This window comes from Colias philodice, chromosome 15, assembly GCF_061535455.1.
Source record: "Colias philodice isolate Cphi_HAF_F1 chromosome 15, ilColPhil1 Martin Lab GWU primary, whole genome shotgun sequence".
NCBI classification, from domain to species: domain Eukaryota; kingdom Metazoa; phylum Arthropoda; class Insecta; order Lepidoptera; family Pieridae; genus Colias; species Colias philodice.
In genome coordinates this window covers 2,486,379-2,505,319 of record NC_143100.1, presented here as the reverse complement: position 1 = coordinate 2,505,319, position 18,941 = coordinate 2,486,379, and the positions used below count along the sequence as shown (strand labels likewise).

General features: G+C 36.9%; 1 protein-coding gene and 1 long non-coding RNA gene across 2 annotated transcripts in view; one reads left to right on the top strand and one right to left on the bottom strand.

The window, feature by feature from the left end:
- The window catches only part of LOC149482053 (synaptogenesis protein syg-1-like), a 106,406-nt gene that overhangs the window by 52,105 nt on the left and 35,360 nt on the right, over positions 1–18,941 (top strand). The window lies entirely within an intron of this gene.
- Positions 435–1,158, bottom strand: LOC149482054 (uncharacterized). The gene is made up of 2 exons (XR_016316680.1): positions 923–1,158; positions 435–619 (listed from the first exon to the last, which is right to left on the bottom strand). It is a non-coding gene; the product is annotated as an uncharacterized LOC149482054 (long non-coding RNA).

Genomic DNA, 18,941 nt, shown 5'->3' with positions numbered 1-18,941 from the left:
AAAACTGACTTAGGTTATAAATTCAGCATTTCAATATGTACCCTAACACACGATGTTACGGTTTATTTTAGTATAACATCCCTAGGTATATTAGCTGTTTTGTTTCTCATTGCACAGAAATTCCAAATTCGAAAACATTCAGCTACTCCACAACAGAGGGCGTTAGTTTTCGATAGATATAAATTTGAAACGCAACACATAGAGATAAGGTTGAAATTTGTGTCACTCAACATTAATGACATTAACTTGATATTTATCTGATGCTATGCTCTGAGGGATGTCAGCCTTGTTATCGATAATTCATAAATAAATATTTTTTGTGTATTTTTTTTCTTTCTTTTATATGAGTATAGTATAATGCGTCACATTTTGGAGTATGTTTATTACTACTAAGTACGTCTTTTTATATTATTATTATTAAATAAAAAACGGAATAGAATAGTATAAATCTATATTTACAAAATACAAACAGAAAATATGCATTATTTTAAATCTTGGAACTGCTGTAGGTTTGATGTATCGGTGGCCTTTGTTAGACCGCTTAGTACTGTTCGGCATCCAGTTAACTCGTCACGTTGCATTTATCCATTTCTCTTTTAAATTAGCCTCTTTGGGAAATCTATAAATAAATTAGACAAATGAAAGCTAAGGAAAAATAAAATAAAATTTAATATTTATAATGTTTGTCTTTTCTAAAGTATCGATACTGTCGATATGCACCACAAGCATCACTAAAGCGACATTCGTTTGTTTATTGCAATAATATTCCAGAAAGTCTTGTTTGCTGTTCAATCTATAATAGTACTAATTTCTTATGGATTAAGGTTCATTTTGACTAGATATTTGTATACAATTTTGACAAATTACGACAAGCGAAGTTATAACATAAAATATAATTAAAATAAATTAAAATAAGACTTACCGACGGTATGAAATGCCTTCATTGCTGATATTATTTCGTCTGCTATCATTTTTGCACTCTTTATACCGAACAACACGTCCTAATTAATGAATAAATATGGAAAAAAGGTTTGACAGCTGACAACCGACTCGAATATTTTTCTGCGCACAACTGAGAGCAAGTAAGGTGATCTAAACTTATCATTGACACGTGGGCCACGCCCACATCACACTTCTATCTACTTTACTGTTCTGTGATAAAAACAAAGCAACATTTAGGTATTTATGCATTTAACCCTAGTAGTCCAATCTACGTAAATTTGACGTATGAACTCTTCTATATTTACCATCGAATCGCTGCAAAATCCAGAACCAACTTATTAGCCGTAGAGACCTAGCAGTACATAGTTGGCTCATCCAGGTAAATTCCGCCATTTGGTTGTAAAGAGGATGTTGTGCGTCATTTTGACGTATAATTGGGCATTTCGTAACTTTTAAGATTGTTTCAAATTTTTATTTTGTGATTTATTTGAATAATTTTTTTCCAAGTCACGTTTCACATGATATCTATAGTATTATACTATAGATTGTGTATAAAATGGGATCCAGACAACTTTTATACTAGGACGAAAAACCTTCAATTTTAGTAAATGACGATTATTGTCCTCCGCTGGATTTGGACTTCAAGCAAGGGGATTGGGTGGCTGAAGATGTTGTCCGGAGTAAAACCGAATATGTTATGGGGTTTTGTTACCCATGTATAATGAAAGTCGTAGATTGTAAAATAAACGTTTAGTCGATCTTTCAATAATACAGTACTATGTTGTTAATGCTATACAATGTTTCACCAGTCACCACAATGAGCCTAGTCTGTACAGGTTAGCAGGAGACAATCATTGAGTATTGGTATTAAATACGTATCAACTGCGTATTGCGTTTTGCGTATTAACTATTGTCCTAGTGAAAATTAATCGTCGAATCAATTTAAAATTCGATCAAGTACGTTCCGTTTCGTAAAATATAGATAATAAAAGTGGCAACGCCACAATGTCATGGTGGTATACATTGAGGATACAAGCACTATAAAGAGATAAGAGAAGACCGAAAACCATATTCCTGTATGTTCAGTTAATACAGGAAAAGTTATAGGTGGTCAGTGGCGATTTTTTACGGCATGATATAGAATTTTAACAATGTCTATATCATATAATATCAATATAATGTAGATAAATAAAGAAAATACAATGAGCCGCAAAGATTTTATGCAAAATTAAGCACAGATTTGAAGGTGCCTTGGATGCAAATACGACTTGTGGCACGCACTTTGAAGAGACTCTACGTGACAATAGCCCAATTTTTTCAAAATATGTGGTACCAGAGTATCCATAAAATGTTTACAAAAATGCAGGACCAAAGAAGTATCGATATTGCGGATTTTTTTCCTATAAAAAAGGCAAATTACCAAAGCACAGTGGCTAAAACGCTATATGCGGAGAAAACAATATTCATAATTATTGTCAAGCCTGGTTATAAATATGTACTTTTTTTTATGCGACTATTATAGACTATATTATTATTGTCTTGATTATTGTAGTTAGATAATTAAAAAAAAAAAATTAAAAACGAGTTTTTTTTTAAAAACTTACCCAATTATTTAAGAAGAAAATATAAGTTTAACATTTTGTTGGCTTTTTTTAGATGATTCAATTATCGTTCTGTATTTATATAAACAAAGAGTATAATATCATTAAATGCACTTAATGTGTTAACTGTATTTTTAATATCTATTGCAAAAAATAGTTAATTTCCATAGAAATATATTAGTATCCCAAGTTAACTGATAAATACCTTTTTTAAAAAATATAAAGATTTGTTGTTGGAGATTTATTGAAAAAAACGATTTAAAAATAATAAGGAATAGGTATGGTGTGTTGTTTCCGTGCAGTATTCAATTAATAGACCAATAGCAACACGGCATTAATGCCAAACTGTCTCATGTCGTCACTTGAACCAATGACACTAAAAGAGTTGTTCCTTTATGCTCATGTTAGAAAAATGACACAAATTAGGATTAATTAGTTAGGACTGATGAAACAAAATGAATTAAGTCTTTATTCAAAAAGTATAACTACACATACGTCTTTGTGTTCGTGGGTACTTTTGACTCGAGACGAAATTGTATCAATTACGTTTGAGAAGTAAAATAATTTTTATCAATATTTTTTCTGTGCATTCGGTATGTGGCAACAAGTACACCATTATTGAAATATTGCATATAAAACGAATTAAAAACATCGACACATTTACGATTATCATCTCGTATATGAATCGAGTTAACAATAAAAAACGCTGTTAAAAGTAACTGCCCGTTAATAACTTTAAACTGGCTCAGTAATTTTATTACGTGGAGCATGTTTCATAAATGTCCAATATACAAAAAGTTAACACTGTTAATTTAAAATAAAACACCGTTTCATTGTTATTATAGTTTTATGATGCAACTGTATTTATGCAGTAAATGTTTTATATGTGTTTTAAGTATTAGTGCCTATAAATGCTGTTTAATAAAGAAAATAATATTAGCTTCTACTTTTTTACCAGTGTGTCTAGTAGATTACGCTATTTTAGCAATAGGATCTTGTTCTTCGTTATTTATGTATTCCTTTGTTCTTTCTAGTTTGCTCTTAGTTAAATATTTTCATTTTATTTGAAGCGATGTTTTACCTTTTTTATAATCATTAGCCAATTATTATTTTAATACTATTGCATATAATTTATACGTATAATATTTCAACTTAAAATCTCTTGAAGGAATTTACAAATAATTTCCACTTTATATTAACATGTTCCACAGTAAAAGGAATTAAGGCAAAATCATACAGAAGGATAATATGTATAAGCTTTTATTCGCTTCCAGAGGTCAGAGACTAGCCCTCATGAGACTTAACGGAGTATTCAAAGTTATGCACTGATTTTCATCCTTCCTTTTACCGTTAAAGAGATGCTCTCTGTGGGAAATTTTAGCTTAGATATCCAGTTTAATATTTATTTTAGAGAAAATATATTATTTGTGTAAGTACATTACTACAACTACACTGCTATAATTACTACTACATTTAAACTGACTGGTGTAAAAGGGACTTTATATTCACCGATTTTACTAATTATGTAACATGAACAGAATATTAGTGTGATTTGCCCGAATATTATTTTTATGGTAAAACGACTAAAACTCAGTTTTGCTTTAAAAATAAGTCGTACATTCGTACACTGGTAATCACTTTTTCCTGGAATATAGTTTAATCTAAAAACGAATCCAAGAATTGTTTTATATTAAACTTGATACTTACCACACATATTTCCATAACACTATTTAGATAACTAGCTGTGCCCGCGGTTTTACACGTATTGCTCCAATTTATCTTAGTGTGATGATTTAATATAACCTATAGCCTTCTTTGATAAATGGATTAGCAATCACTGAAATAATATTTCAAATCGGACCCGTAGTTCCTGAAATCAGCGCGATCTACCAAACAACCATACAAACATAATAATATTAGGTATACTAGCTATGCCGCGCGGGATAACCCGCGAACGAACCCACGTGCAAAATCAAGTATTTCTATAGCTCATTTATTATTCTGGTGATGAACCTATATTTGGACGGATATTCTCTATCTAAATCTGTACTAACCTATAGTATATATAGGACTAAAGATGGACTTCCGTACTTTTTGAGCCATTTTTTTACAAACATACTGACATACAAATCTTTCTTTATAATATTAGTACACTTATAGATAAAGAAACAGATATTAAGAGCCACGTCTCGCCACTTGTCCATTACGGGAGGAACAAAAAGCAAAGCGTTTCAGACGCGGAATCTCGCACGTCAGCTGTTTCCAGTGATTGATTAGTTTTTAACTAAAGGGATATTCATCACCTACTTGAGACCCTTGTTCTTATAACTGATAAGACAGTAACAGATTTCTCGATCTGCTTGTAGAGATTTTTTGTGAATGTATGATTTGAAGTACCTTATATATTACTTTAAAATTTATTAGAAGATGAATAGAGCAGTTGAAGCATATTACTTCAAAAAACTTACTTCATAAAATATAATGAATAGAAAACGGTTTGGATAATACCTGTTTAAAATGAACGCAGTTTAAGTAAATAAATTCATAATAACTAATTTCATAAAATTCAGAAAAACTGCTTTTAGCAGTCTTTTATCAAAAGTACCAGCAAAGACTGTACCTACAACAAAATACAATGACCCTAGAAGTCCTCAAAATAAATTCAGTAATCTTTATACTCCCAGAACTTGTACAAATAAAAGCTTATCTTACGTTTTGATTGATCCAACGTTGGTTGGATTCATCGAAGATTTTTGTTAATATTTTACAGCACCCAGAACCAACGTCAAACGAAACCGTACAGGTAAAATTACTTTTCCGATCCGGTGCAATCTCGCTACGAAAAACTGACAAGAATAATTGGATAAATCTGAAAAAATATAAAAACCGCAAAGTTGCCGGGATTTCGTCATCCATATTGCTTTCGTTGTAAAACTATTGGTTGCCAGATTTTTTGGACCTTTGGGTCTGTTTGGATTTGAATTTTTTATGTATTTTTGGTACTATATGAAATACGTCGATACTAAGAAGTAATAATGTTAATTAGGTATCTACTACTACCTACATAATATTAGTTATACTTTTAATTCCCAAAAATCATTTATTCCACATTAAATAAGATCGTTAATATATTCATCTTTTCTGATACAAAAGTTTAATCATCGGAAGAGCAAAAATTAGTTTTTAAAATGCGACGTCATTGATATCTCTAATGCCATGCCCACTCTAGGTAAGATTAGTCGGATTTGGCAGTTTATATCCGAAATTGTCCAACGTTTCCATGTCTCATCTACGTTGTTCAAAATGTTTTTTTTTATTTTGCTAAACCAGAGATGCAATGAAAATTTATTTCATGGTTAAGTCAGAAGCAATTTAGTAATTTAAATAAACAGGTATGTTCTAAGTTTGGTCATTACCAGGATTACATAAAAATGTGAGCTTATACGTAATAAAGGGAGCTTTATTTTTTTTAATTTCTTATACGCAAGAATGTAAGAAATCTATGTACAGAACCACCTATGGTAAAGAAACATATATCACATTTAAAATATGTGTATAAAGTACACTGTACAAATTCCAAAGGCACTTATTAATATTTTAACATTAACTACAACACTAGCCACATTATCCACGACTAAATAAACGTGCAAATTCTAAACACACAATTTTATTTCCACTTTTACCTTAATTGTAGCCATTCATACAAAATATTAATATATTACCAACATAACGTGATTGGTTTCATTCACGTGTAAATATGTAAATTGGCATTTATTTAAGGCCTTCCCATTGCCATGAATATCTGCGTTTGTTAAAAGCGGAATGCAGAGAATGATGCTGTGCTGCTATGTTAATAATAAAATAATAATTATTCGAAATCCGTTGAAATAAAATACGTTTTTAATTTACTGCATTCAGGTGTATAAAAACAACTGTATAACTAAATGTGATTGGAAGTGATGATACTTGAAAAATACAAAAATTGTACATAATGAAGCGAGTTTTGTATTAAAAGTGTTGCACGTTGCTTTGTCCATTCAAAAAGGTTGTCAAATTCTACACTGTTGAATGTTATTTTTTTTAACTCTTAAACTGATACAATATGAAAAATATTTTTATAGTGTCATTGTTGCTAAACACATTTTCTGGTTTAATTGTACTTCATATTATTATTAGTTCACTTGCGACGTACAGAACAATTATTTTTGCAAGGTTTACGTTTGAATTTTTTTCTTTAAAAAATAATTAATTTAACAGTAAAAAAAACTAGATTAAATATTATGTTGCAGAGTTTAAATTCCTTGTTTTCTAAATAACTAACCCAATCAAAGTTGATTGGGTTGGTAAACTCGGCTTAAAACATTCTCAGTTAGTGAGTTAAAAATTATTAAACATTCTTCGATTCCTGGAAAATCCTTGCGCTTAATTGGAGTAAAGTTTCAAGCAAATAGACTGTGACCGTATTCTAGGAAATATGCAACCCGTAGAATTAAATAACATATTGAACGGACTGTGTATTTGAAATACTTTTAAAATAATTATCGAAATTTTATTAATAATTAAGAAAATTGAAAAATTTTGAAACATTTTATTAATCGTACATTCGCGAAAAATTCAAAGGAAAAAAATAGAGTTCGATAATATGATAATTGAATAAAAATACAAGAATACAACCACTTTCACAAATTACTGATAAAGTTCATTTTTATTCAGCCACATTCAGCACTGCGTATACTTTGATACATTTTTGTCATTTCACTGACAGATATGCTAAACAGAATATATCCAGAAGTTTTGAACTGTGCAGTTACACAATATTGTAAAAGCTTATTGAACTGTATTGCATAAATCAAATGTAGAATTTGAAATCGTGTTTCGAACTTTACGAAAACTCCTTTTTATTTAAAAATTCAACTTCAGTACGCTGGTGTCCGCAAAAATTGGAAAGTAGTCAATAGATTGACTTGAAATTCTGTTCAACGTAGACTGTATATACACGAGCATTTTTAATATTTATAAATTCTTATGGAAACGTAAAAATTCAAGCAAACGCTACCACAACGAAAATATTTGTGTTTAGATAGAACAAATATCCTTTTTCACGTGAAAACCACTTTATATGAAATAACATATCATGAAGACATTTATAGCCTCATTTTTATGCGATTAAATCATATTCGTTTATAAATAGTTAAGTTAGTACAATCTTTTCGAGAGTGAAAAGCTGACATGTTCCACGAAAGTTTAAAAGGGTAAAAATACCTTACTTCAGACTATTATTTCCCATATTAATAATGAAAAATAGTGCTGCATTACATGGCTTGTTATATGGCAATACAGGAGTTCTATGAAAAGGGAATTTCAAGCGAAAGAACTACAGATAATCCAAGCTGAATGAATCTAGGAAAAGTATTTCTATAAAGAGCAATAATTCCCCCATTCAATATTACAGCATAATAACAAATTCCCACAGCATACTATCAATTACCATAATAATAACGATGGGCCAGTGTTGCCAGCGTGCAAGTCACCTGAACCAGTTGTCCAGTACAATTTATGTTCGGACATAGGAACGAAGCCAAATCGGGCCGGTTTATATAGCGAACATCTTGCCAATACTGCGTTCAAATAATGTTTAGAGCCCACGGAATGTTTATGGCCGACGTGGATGGGGTGTAGTTGTTTTATGTCTTGTCAATTTTGTGCTTCTTGGGAGTAGTCGTCGGTGTAAAATGATTCACGACTTCTTCTAGACGTTATACGGTGGTGTTCGTGTGTGCATGTGTGTGTATGAAATAGGCAGAGAAGGATGAGTATGAAAAGTAAATTGATGCATAAGGTAGTTAATAAGTATCATTAGGTAGTTAGTAGATATCGTAAATTAACACGGGCGAAGCCTAGCTAACTGCATAATAATACTTCAAGTGTAATAACCAGCACTAGGAACCTATTAGCATACCTAGCATTATGGCACTGTCCCCTAGATAATAAGAATGAGACCCTTTGTCATAAGTTTTATATAAAAACCGCAATATGTCCTTATAAACCTTTCCCTATCACTTAGGAAATAGGGACGTGATGTTATTTTATGGTAATAATAAAAACGTACTTTGAGTTTCGATGTGACGATGTCTATTCGCGATTTGGAGTGTTTCCAATTTCCTATGAAAATGGGTTAATCTTGAATAGGATATACGATTCTTTTAGTGAAAAATGTAAAGGTGATGAAGTTAATATTAATAAGCTCTTTTAATATTTTTTTGATGCATGATATATTATATGATGATATAATTCACATTGGTATATTATATACCTACATTTTAAACCTTCCTAGTATTGTGTGAGTGTAATGTAAAAATAAACTAAATCTTTTACTGTTATTATTCCATTTGATTGTATTTTGGTTTTCCCACTAGAGCCTCCATTGAGGGAGTATATAAAATATTATAACGAGAGCCAATTCAAAAATAATACAAAGTAATAAAACACAATAATGACAATATTAAATGCACTGACTGAATCTCAAAAATTACCCTGCAAATGATGTAATGCGAAATGAATGCAATTACATAACATGGTTAATGTTTTACTTTTATTGCCTCTAATTAATGAAATTACTATGTGGTCACGAATCAGTATGACGCCATGTAATTCGCATACACAGGCAGCTGCTGAAAAACTATACAATTGGTTTTGTGTGTTTTGAGCAGTAATAGGTTATTTTTTTAATTGAAAAAAAATATTTAATTCAATGGCTGCTTAATTAGGACATCTTGATTCATATAAATAAGAAGTAAAGAAAGAAAACATTTATTTCAACACACACAGACAACAATGCTCTATTCATTTTCTTATTATTAGCGACCAGTTTTAAAAGCATGTAAACGAGAAAGTTGACCATCTAATGTTAAGTGCAAAAGTTGCTACACTAGTGCTGTGTTAGATGCTTTGTCCTATAAAGAATACACTTTTGATGTCCTGTTACTTAAGTATTTAGTCTGTTACAGGTTGTCTGGAAGAGATCGCTGTCTTAGCGATAAGACCGCCTGTTGTGCTGTGTCTCTTTCTTTTATATAATATTTGCTTTTGTAATTTTTATTTCCTGGTGCACAATAAAGTATTTTTGTTTGTTTCTTATTAGTATTTAAATATAATTCGTTATACTGTGGTTATACTCTAGCTGCTATACAATCTCGAACAGTTTCAATCAACACACCGAAAATGGCCCAAAAACTAAATTCCGGCCCGTAAATTAACATCGGCAGCGTCGTGCAGCTTAACAAAATTACAGTTTACCGCAGGCTGCAGCGCATGGTCAAGGATATATTGCAAAAGAATGATATACTAAGCAATAATAAAGCACGAATTGGCGGCCGGCCAGATGGAAGACACATCCCGGCCGTTCCGCTCACGTGACGTTCAATATACGCCGGTTTTTATTAAGTCACTTATTTACGCATCTTGTGTATTCTTATTGGGGTTAATTTATTTGTGTTAATATAGGAGAAGCTAGCGAGTGGTGGAAATATGTTTGTAGAGAATATCACTCCAATGATTTAGCTACCAGAAGAAATTAACTCGTACTCGTAACTTCTATAATGCACCAGTAATATAGAAGTTATTATGTGTCCCAATTATTCCTTGCTGATATGGTATAAACCATAAATAATACAACCATCACATTCTTAATTGTTTCAATTGACGGTAATCACTCAAACTTTTCAGTTTTTAAGAGCAGGACATAATTTGTTTCATAAATATTCCTTCAAATAATTAAATAACAATACATACCAATTTCAAGCTGATATTCTAACCATCAATTATTACGTGTGAGCGTCTAATCGAGAGGGCCGAACTTCGATCCCCTAAGAGCAATTAAATGAGATTCTAGTAGAGCAAAAGGCACTTACGTTCTACAGATGATTTGCCCTATCAGACATTTTAAAAATAATGTGAATGTTATTGATATTTATTCTCGTAAACACAAATATTTTAAGACAAGTTCAATATTCTTAATTATAAACGAGTAGCTAATATTTATTTCGTTCACTTGCAGTTGCAGTTGAATTCGATTTTAATTTTTCCGTCACAAATTATTAGTTAAAGTTTTATAATTGTGTGGTGGTTTAAAGATTAAAGATGTAATGGGAAAAATAAATTTGAATAATTATTGTCAATTCAAAAATTAAGATGATTTTTTGCTTAATTAATGACATAATTACTAATTATGTCGGTACTTTTGCTGTTTCATTTTTTTGTCCTTACGCTGCCATAGCTTGTACATATTAAAATTAAATCGAACGAAGTTTATTTTCTATTTACATTTACACCAACCTTTTCACCTATTAAAGTCAAATAGTACTTTAAACAATTTAAACATTCACAAATATCTCTTCATCAGTCTTGGCGTCAAAATTTTCTCAATTTTATATTTATGCGAATATCTTAACAAATTGTCATATTAAAACACGTAAATTGAGATATTTAATATTTCTCAGCCTTGGGTTATTTTCTTTAATATAACTTAGTGTCCCGTAGCGTAGTATATTAAATTTATGATTCCATACGCGTGTCGCCGTCGAATTTATAATAGTAGTGATAAACTATCTTCTATAGTATATTAATAGTAGTGATAAACTATATTCTTATGATCTGAATATTTGAACCATAAATCAGTTTGAAGGTTTCAAGGTATTATTGACGTATTTTATAAAGTATTAGGCGAGTTCATCGACTTTAAAATTGTGTTTTTGTGTGAAAGAATATTGCGAAATATTATGAAAAAAAGTTATTGATTCCGAAAAAGTTTTGCTGTGATCTTTCTTTTCGTGTAGCTATAAATTAATTTTGTGAATCATTTTTTGACCATTATACCTACTGACATAATAATATGACGATTCTTTAATATTTCCCATACTATACCTACATAGCTGAAAACAAAAAGTCCTTTAACATTATCCGGTCAAAAGCAATTTGCATCAGGACTTTTCGAGAAGGTTTTTATTTAAGCAATATACGGTCCCGGGAAAAAGTTAAATGTAGGGTAACTCAATTATGAGCTACCGTGTGTCCCAACTTTATCACGATGACTTTCATTTCGGTCAAGATACTTTTTTTTTTTTTTTTTTTTTTTTTTTTTTTTTTTTTTTTTTTGTGTGGTGTCTCTCAATGTTAGCCAGAAGGGCTTCTACATTTTAACGCGGACGCGGGGGTGAACTGAGGGTTCACCCTGGTAGCGACATGCACAAGGGCGTCCCCCCTTGACGGGGACCACGAACCTCGGCTTGAGCTGTCGCTTGAGTGGAGGAGGCCAGAAGGGCCCTAATCGGACGGGCGCTCACCCGGGTGGGCGCGGGAACGCGGAACAAGGGACCTCGTCTTCGCCGGCGAAGACGGTGTACGCTTTCTGCTGTGGTGTGTGCGGTGTCGCGGTTGGTTCGACGTTGGGCTTCAATCGCCGAGTCTAGCCGTGCGTTGGCTTTGGTAATGTCGTCGTCGGAGTCGTCCAAGACGTGTCTCGGCCGCCTGCGACGACGAGTGGGATCGGGATTCGCGACGTATGCGATGGCCTTTGTCACCAATGGGTTGGGGTGGTTTTTAGCCTTGTCGAAGTAGCGCTTAGACGCTTGCTTCATCCATTGGGCTATGGTGGGGAGTTCTAGGTCCCTATGTAGGTCCACGTTACGCACGAACCAGGGCGCTCCAGTCGCCGTTCTCATGAACCGCGACTGAATCGTCTGGAGCTTGTGTATGGAGCTGGGAGCGCAATGCGCGAAAACTACACTACTATAAGTGAGGATAGGACGGACCACCGTTTTGTAAAGTGTCACCTTATGTCTAAGGGACATTTTACTGCGACTGTTTATAAGGTAATAGAGCCGGCTAAGAACATAGCTGGCTTTCTTACGGACTGCCTTAATGTGGGCTTTAAATGACATGTGTGCGTCTAGAGTGACGCCTAAGAATTTGGTGTGCTTTTGCCACGGAATGACTTGGCCATAGAGTTTGACACTATCTATGGCCTCGGGGCCGCCGCGCCTGAAGAGCACGGCGGCGCTCTTGTCGGGGTTCACAGTGATACCCCATTTGCGAAACCATTTGCCTAGTGCATCGGTCGCGGATTGTAGGAGTGGAGTTATTCTTTTGCGGTATGGACTCGACACGTAGAGTGCCGTGTCGTCCGCGAAGAGGGATAGTTGCACTTTATCGTGCTTAGGGATGTCGCTAGTGTATAGCGCGAATAGGAGGGGCGACAAGACGGAGCCCTGAGGGACTCCAGCCTGGATGGGACGTGAAGACGAGAGCGTGCCGTCTAGTCTGTAGCGGAAGGACCGGTTAGACAAGTAGTCTCGTATGATGAACACGAGACTGTCTGGCACGCCGAGAGTGTACAGTTTGTAAATCAAACCGTTGTGCCAGACCTTGTCGAACGCCTTCGCTACGTCAAAGAAGACCGCTCCCGTTCTGTGGGGTGTGAGGCGGGTGAGGCCCGCGAGAATGTACTCCGTGATGCGGTGTACTTGGTGAGGACATGAGTGAGCTCGCCTAAAGCCGAACTGTTCGTCCGGGAGCAGCTTTTTGGCAATGACTGCGTCCCAGAGGCGTTTAGAGATGATTCTCTCATAGATTTTCCCCAGAGAGCTGAGGAGACTGATGGGACGGTAACTAGATGCCACGTTCCGGGGTTTGCCCGGTTTGTGGATCCCGATCACAATTGCTTCCTTCCACTTAGCGGGGAAGGTACAATTGGCCAGGAGACAATTAAAGGTGGCTACTAGGAGAGCGATAAGGGCGGGCGGCAGGCTTTTTAGAGCTCTATTGGGAATAGAGTCTCCGCCTGGGGACTTCCTATTGGCAAGTGACTTGATGAGTGATTTTACTTCGGTGGCCGTCGTTGGTGACAAGGGCTCGGCATCGATACGAGGGGTTTCGGTAAAACGTGCGATCTCTTGATTAACTACGTTAATGTGAGTCGAGTCGGTCATGTCGAGATTGGGGGAACATTGTTCCTCTAAACTGTCAGCTAAGCATTCGGCCTTCTCAAAATCGTCAAAAGCGGGAGGTTGGTCAGGACGAATGAGCGGTGGCGTGGCGGCAATACCATCAGATTTGAGAGTCCTCGCAAGCCGCCAGTAGGCAGTGTGCGAGGGAGAGAGATCGCTAAGTAAAGAGTCCCACCGCTCGTTGCGTATTTCGTGAATTCGTTCTCTTACCTCTCTCTGTAAGGAACGAAGTATTCTACGGTTTTCGTCTGTCGGTGCTCGGTCGTAGGCGCGCGTCGCCGCGTTCTTATCGCCCACCAGCCTTCGTACGTCCGGGGGCAGATCCAACCGGTGGCCGAGGCCAACGGGGACCCGCCGGGACGCGTATTCAATCTTGGATTGAATGTGGCTGGTGACCGAGGAGACCGCGTCGAGCGCCTCTACGACCGTGTCGATTTTGTCAGGTACAGACTCCAGTTCTGGCGAGTCGACGGGCTGTAAGGCCTCGTGCAACTTTCGCCAGTCTACCTTCGTCATGTACTCTACGGTGGTGCTATCGGGGGGACCCAGTTCGAACAACACGGGCCTGTGATCAGAGTCGAGCTCGTGCAACGTTTCAACGGAGCGCAACTGTAGCGTCACGTTCCGCATCACCGCCACATCGAGCACGTCCTGTCTGTGTCCCGTGTTCTTCGGAAAATGAGTCGGTTCTAAGGGGCCTACAATCGTGACGTTAAGTAGGTCAGTCAGTCGGTCTAGTCGTTTGCCATTGGCATTCTCGTAGGAGCTATTCCAGTTCCAGTGCTTGCAGTTGAGGTCGCCGGCCAGAATGACCGAGTCGCCCAGTGCAAGCAAGGCTCTGAGATCGCTCTCCAAGATTGCCTTTGACGGTGAGAGATAGACCGAGGCGATTATGACGGGCTGATGACCGGTCATAGACACCTTGATCACTGTGGCTTCTAAGTTAATTAGAGGCGGCGTGTCGATGGGCGTGCAGTGCAAGGCCCTTCTGTAATATATAAGTGTGCCGCCTAAGGGGCTGTTTTCGCGGTCGTTACGCACCAACATGTAGTTGGCGATACGCGGATTACGGTTAAATGGTTTAAGGAATGTCTCTTGCATTACTAGCACATCGACACGCCGTCTGGTGACAAAGTCCCTAACTAAGTTAGTCTGTTTGAGAAGGCCGTCCGCGTTAAAAGTAACTACGGAGATCGCTCTAGGTTTAATTCTACTTGTGGTAGCCATTAGGGAGTCTTGTTAAGTTTTATTACCAACTCCCTATGAGCTGCTAATATATGGATTCTCTCTAGGCTGCTTTTGGCATTCCTAAGTTGATTTGCAACTAGATTTACCTCATCAAAGTTGATTTCGTGAATATAATTCATTAAGTAAACGAGGTTTGCGATAGACTCGTCAGGCAAGTCTAATTCGGGTGTGTGCACTTTAGCTGAGGGCTTCGGTGCTATATGTATAGCGGGAGCCGCTGAAGGCGGCACCGCCACGCTCGACTGGGCCTGCGTCACTAGTGACGGAGGTTTCGTCCAAGCGTTTGTCTTGGGAGGTGGAGCCGGTATAAAGACCGGCTTTGGTTGTGGGGGTTGAGCCCCGGCGCGGGCGATCCCGCGAGGTTTGTTCGCCTTCTGGCGACCCCCCGCCCTGTGTTTGGGAGCCTTCGGGCAACCCCGGTAGTTCGCGGGGTGACCCGAAGTCTCACATAGTACGCAGGACGGTGGATCCTCATTAGGCAAATCTTTGGACCTCGTGCAATCCTCCGTGCCGTGGTCGCCTAAACATTTGACGCAGCGAGGCCGCGAAAAACAGTTACGAGCAGAGTGCCCGTAAAGTTGACAGCGATGACACTGTCTAATATAGCTGTGGGAGTCGGGTGTTTCCACCTTGAGCCCTGAGAGTTTGCAGCAATGCCGCATTTTAAAAATGTCTTTACCCTTCGGGGTACGATCTAGGACCGCGAGGACCATGTCATATGGTGCTTTAGTGATTCTATTGTGCATGCGGAAGCACTCCTGCACAGGGAAACCTTGGTCTTTCAAGTCGTTGAAGACTTGATCGGCAGAGATCTCTTTGGGGATCCCTTTTATAACGACTCTTAAAGAACGTTCCTCCGGAAGGGGGAACGAATGACCGCCTATGTTTTGGTCTCTTAAATATGCAGTGAAAACCCTGTGATGGGTAGACGTTAATAACTGAACTCGAATGTTGTCCTTAGTTGGACGAGCTTTGAAGGAGATTCCTTCACTATCTAAAAAGGCTGAGATCTTCAGCCACGCGGACTTATCCCTCACATAGACGGGGGGAGGGGAGGGCGGTTTTCGCGTCGCGGCGTTGCCCGCGGTCGGGCCTTCGGGTGCCTGAGGGGCGGATGCCTGAGGGGCGGGGGGCGCACGGCTAGATTCGGCGCGCGCGGAATCGCGAACGGTCGCGTTCCGTTTGGCGGGCGGAGCAGCATTTTTTAGTTTGCGTCTCTTTTTATTTGTGACGGTTTCGAAGCCGTCTGACGAATTTGAGGACTCCGCCTCCGAAGCTATCGACTCTGACTCTGGAGCGCTCTCGCACTCCATAACGGTCGGGGCTTCGAACCCCGCTTCGACTGCCACTGGGGACAGCGGTGGGGACTCAGGAGAGTCCCTTAACGGTTGCGCAACGGGCGCGGCAAGTTTTTGAGCCCCGGCGGCGCTGTGTGCTTTAAATGCATCCAGCACCTCCGGGTTCTCCCTGACTAAGAAAGCCATAAAGGCTTTTATATCTAGGTCCTCCAACGAATCGGACATCCTAACGGTTTTTATTTATCCTAATCGTCGTCCTAGCGGCCCTCCCCGCTTCCGGGCGGGGGGGGGTTGTGTGCCTACACGTATGTATGTGTGTGTGGTGTGTTTGGTGCGTCCCGCTGGTGATAGCGGGGTGAGGTTGTCACTACCTAACAGTTCGCAGGGGTCTTGGAGTGACCCCCTGCGAAAGCGTGACGTGGACCCGTCAGGAGTAGTTCTCGGCCGAGTCCGGGCGCTAGCGAGCAGTTGGAGTACCTGCCCGCCGTGGCAGTGCCTACTAAGAGGACCCCGGACTCACAGTCACCGCCACCGTAATAAGAATGTTTTTTCATCGAATATTGTAATCATATCAGTCGTTTTATTTAAAGAGTTAAAAGATAACAATGCCCAATGTTCAGATATGCGATAAAAGTTCTTTTAACATGTGGATATACTTGTAATTTTGGCGGTAAACGTTTTGCCAGTTAGAAATTTTAATTGACTTCGTTACGAGGGAATATAAGCAGAGGTTACCACAAAAATATTCTGAATTTTCAATTTTAGATAAATTATTGTTTTATTTGGCAACGTTTAAAAATAACTTTATGAAACAAACAAGTTTAATAGTCAGTTAATTTACTGTGGATATTAAATATTAAACTTGGTTTTCTATTTCCTACTAATATTATAAATGCGAAAGTTTGTGAGGATGTGTGTGTGTTTGTTACTCTTTCAGGCAAATATTACTGAACCGATTACAATGAAATTAAGCACACACATAGAGGGTAACTTGGATTAACACATAGGATAGGTTTTATCCCGGAAATCCTACGGAAACGGGAACTATGCGGCTTTTCGTTGAAAACGCGGGCGAAGCCGCGGGCGGAAAGCTAGTAATCTATATAATATTTCCATTGCACGAACGTTTTTATGTAGGTATGCTAATGCAACTAATTATAAACAAAACCATATTGTATATATATTTTATGCGTACCTAGTTATTAAATAATTATTTGCATCACTATGTATGATGAACTTACTAAAAAAGATGTGAAATAATGTACTTTAAAATATATATTTTAATATGATTATTGATAATATCAAGATAATATTAAACATAAATAATATTATTAAAAAAAGGTTGTATAACAAACCTTCATTTTAGAAAAGTTCGCTTATTAAATAATATATAACATTTATCACGACTATCGATATTATTTCTTCAATATCAGTTATCTAATAGCCTCTTAAACTGGTATTAGAAAACTTGCAATATAAACTTTCATACGCTCTTAATTACCAAGAAATTCTTAGTTTATATTCAAGCATACTTTGTTTATAAATAGTAATTATAAGTGGGTAGTTTGCTCTAGGTTGAAATATTTTGAAGTTTTCCATAAATTATTAATGTAGCATGGAAATAGAAATTGTTTTGAAGTTTGATCCACAATTTTGTTCACATATTGTTTGGTTAATTAATTAATTATATTAGGGATACTTTGTGAAATCTTTGAAAAGTTAGCTGATTTAATATTAATTTAATATGTAGTATGTTGAATTTGGTTATGAAGCTGATCTATATCTATGGATTTTTGACGTGACAACGTCTTATAATTCGATAGAGCCGGCTGCACGCACGAAAAAACATAACTCGTGCGGCGTTACCTCGCTCTGAGGCGTTCCATGTAAGGCTTGAAGTGCAAGCGAGAGCGCGGAACGAGCGACAAAGAAGCACAATCGGACGTTGTCACGTTCAACTATCGTCAGTAAACCGACTTTACAGACAACCAATTTTTTTTTAATACCTAATATATTTTAAATGACTTCCTTTATGTTAAGTTCGAAAATTTAACACGCCTAGAGACGGAGTTGTAAATAAATTAATATATCCATTCGTGGAAACGCCAGCGGCTCACTAATATAATAAGCTTATAAATTTGTTTAAATATCTTTATTAACTAATTTCCTTGTATTTAGCTGTCCACTAGGTACATAGTAAATATATGATAAAATACTACAATGCTATACTAATAAATAATAATAATACTACAATACCTCATTCCTTGAATGCATTCAATTCACGCAGTAACTAGTACATAATTATATTATAACCATAGCATAGTATTTGTTCTCAGCCACATAATAATTTTTAACAAACAACTAAACTACCCTCAAATGGTCAGAACTGGACAAAAAAGACTCTTTCAAACAAAAAAAGAATCATCAAAATCGCTTCACCCAGTCAATAGCAGCTAACAAACCCAGAAGAACCTCGTTTTCATGAAGTCGGTTGAAAAGCTAATAACATTTAAGTATCGATTATACCGAAGTTCATTACTTCGCAACCGATGCACTTACCCTGATGACTGCAATACGTGGACTCAGGTGGTCGCCTTTTTAATGACTGGTAATAACCATGTATTTAAACTTCAATACGTTGTTTATTTTATGTGCTTCATTACGCAGTGGTGCTTCTTCGAGAACATATTTTATGGTCACCATGCTGTGGTTGTTTTCATATTAAAATAATATACTCTCTCTTGACTCTCTATATATACATATAATAATATCTCTACACCACTAAGATATAAGAAATGCAAATATGCGTACAACTACTTCTATGCTACTATATTTTTTTAAAGTTTCTA